Source organism: Tamandua tetradactyla, chromosome X, assembly GCF_023851605.1.
Source record: "Tamandua tetradactyla isolate mTamTet1 chromosome X, mTamTet1.pri, whole genome shotgun sequence".
NCBI lineage: Eukaryota > Metazoa > Chordata > Mammalia > Pilosa > Myrmecophagidae > Tamandua > Tamandua tetradactyla.
In genome coordinates, this window is record NC_135353.1 from 132,814,169 (window position 1) to 132,816,172 (window position 2,004).

At 45.8% G+C, this 2,004-nt stretch overlaps 1 pseudogene; it reads left to right on the forward strand.

Annotated features, from left to right (window-relative positions):
• The first annotated feature begins 265 nt into the window (after nucleotides 1–265).
• On the forward strand, nucleotides 266–1,350 carry LOC143672089 (destrin pseudogene; annotated as a pseudogene).
• Nucleotides 1,351–2,004: the final 654 nt, after the last annotated feature.

Sequence of the window (2,004 nt, forward strand, 5' to 3'; positions counted from 1 at the left end):
AGCCCCAGACATGCATGGGCAAATGTTCTCTTTTTCTTTTCCAGTATTTCCTGTGTTTGTACATTTCCTCTTTTCTCCAGATATGACAGTTACTCCAGGGCTCCCCCATTAGACTACAGCCTCCCTAAAAGGCTTGCTAAAATTGAAGTCTCTGAGAGAGTGGGCTTCATGTGGCAGAGGAGCCAAGGATCACCAGCAGCTGGTTTTCTGGAAGAAAGCATCATTTTGATAATTTGGACATTTTTACTGCCTCAAAGCTGCCTCGGGAGTGCAAGTCGCTGGTGAAGTATGTTGCATTTTTTTATGACATGAAAGTTTGGAAGCTCTCTACCCCAGCTGAAGCCAAGAAAAGAAAGAAGGCTGTCATTTTTTGTCTCCGTTCAGACATAAAGTGCATCATCGTAGAAGGTTGTCACTATGCTTTGTATGATGCAAGCTTTGAAACCAAGGAATCCTGAAAAGAGGAGTTGATTTTTTGTGTGTGGGTGGGCACCAGACCTAGCACCTCTGAAAAGTTAAATGATCTACACGAGCTCCAAGGATGCAATAAAAAAGACATTTCCAGGCATCAAACAGGAATGTCAAGCAAATGGGTCAGAAAACCTGAATTGGGCTTGTTTTGCTGAAAAGCTAGGTGGACCCTTAATTGTAACTTTTGAAGGAAGTCATTCAAATGCTTCCATGTTTAATGCTATCTTCTTGCTATGTAAGTAAAGCAAATATATTTAGGCCAGGGCCTCACTGAGGGGGAGCTGTATTGTCATCTTCTAGAGCAAGCTAAATATTTTATAAACATCTGTAAGTGGCCCTAAATAAATCTAAAGTCTAAGGTAAAAACAAAAAAAAAATGAAAAAAATGAAACCTCCTGAACATGCAGCAGCCGGCACGGGGGAAAGGCTCATCACGTTTTAGTTTCATGAATGAACAAATAAGTAGCAAGCAGCAGGTCATGAAGCCTAGTCAGCGTAGGTGAATTCGTTTTGACTTTTGCAATACGTGCCTTGGGGGTGTGACAGGACCTGGGGGGAAGCGAGGTGGGGTGTCAAGTCGGGCGGGAACAGATGTCCACATCCTGCCTTGTCATTACTGCAGCTTAATGTTCCAGGTGTTTTTTTTTTTTTTTTCCTTTTCTTTTAGAAAGAAAGAATCCGCCCATGTTTTCATGTTGCTCTCATTGAAATACACCCACAGGCTTTGAAATTAACCCGCTGGTGAAGCGCAAGGAGCGAGAACCTGCTGCAAGTTTTGTTTCTTCTCTCTGGTTTGGTGCAGCAACTGTGGGTCTGAGGCTTCCTGGTGCTCCAGTGCAGGAAGCTGGAGCTGATGGCCAGAGTTGGAAATGGCGGTGAGGGGTGGGGGGTGGAGGAAGCTAGGGCATTGGGAGTTTAAAATGTGGCTGTGACTTAGTCTTTGTAGAATGCTTTTTTCAAATGCTTACCTTTTCTGGCATGAGTGGCCCTCGGGGTTGCAGTAGATGAGAAGGGATGCAAGTGTGGCGCTGGGTGCTAGGTCGAGGTGACTTGGGCCTGGGACCCCTATTTTAGGCTGTGTATTCATTCATTCATTCATTCATTCATTACATGTGAATGGAGGATTCACCAGAATAGTAAGACTTATGGAGCTAGTCTAAGCCCCTTGTTTGGAAAAGGAGGAAATGGAGGTTCAGAAATGTTAAATGACTTGCTTAGAGTCACAAAGCCAGTTCTCATCAGTTTTGAGATGAGAACCTTGGCCTCTTGCCTCCCAATCTAGTGTTTCCTGGGTTTGTGGAAGCTGTCAAGAGGAGTCAAGCTGGCCCCCAGCCTTCAAAGAAGTTCCGATCCAGTGGGCAGTGGGGAGCAGGGCATTGTTTGGGGATGTTTTCAAAGGGGGGGGGGGCGGTGACTCTTCTGGCCTATGGCGGTCCTGCAAAGGAAGGCTTGGCCTGGCCCGGTTTGCAATGAGCTGGGGGTCTTTTCACTGGGGGGAGAAATGTGCCTCTTTCTGGGCAGAACTGAGTCAGA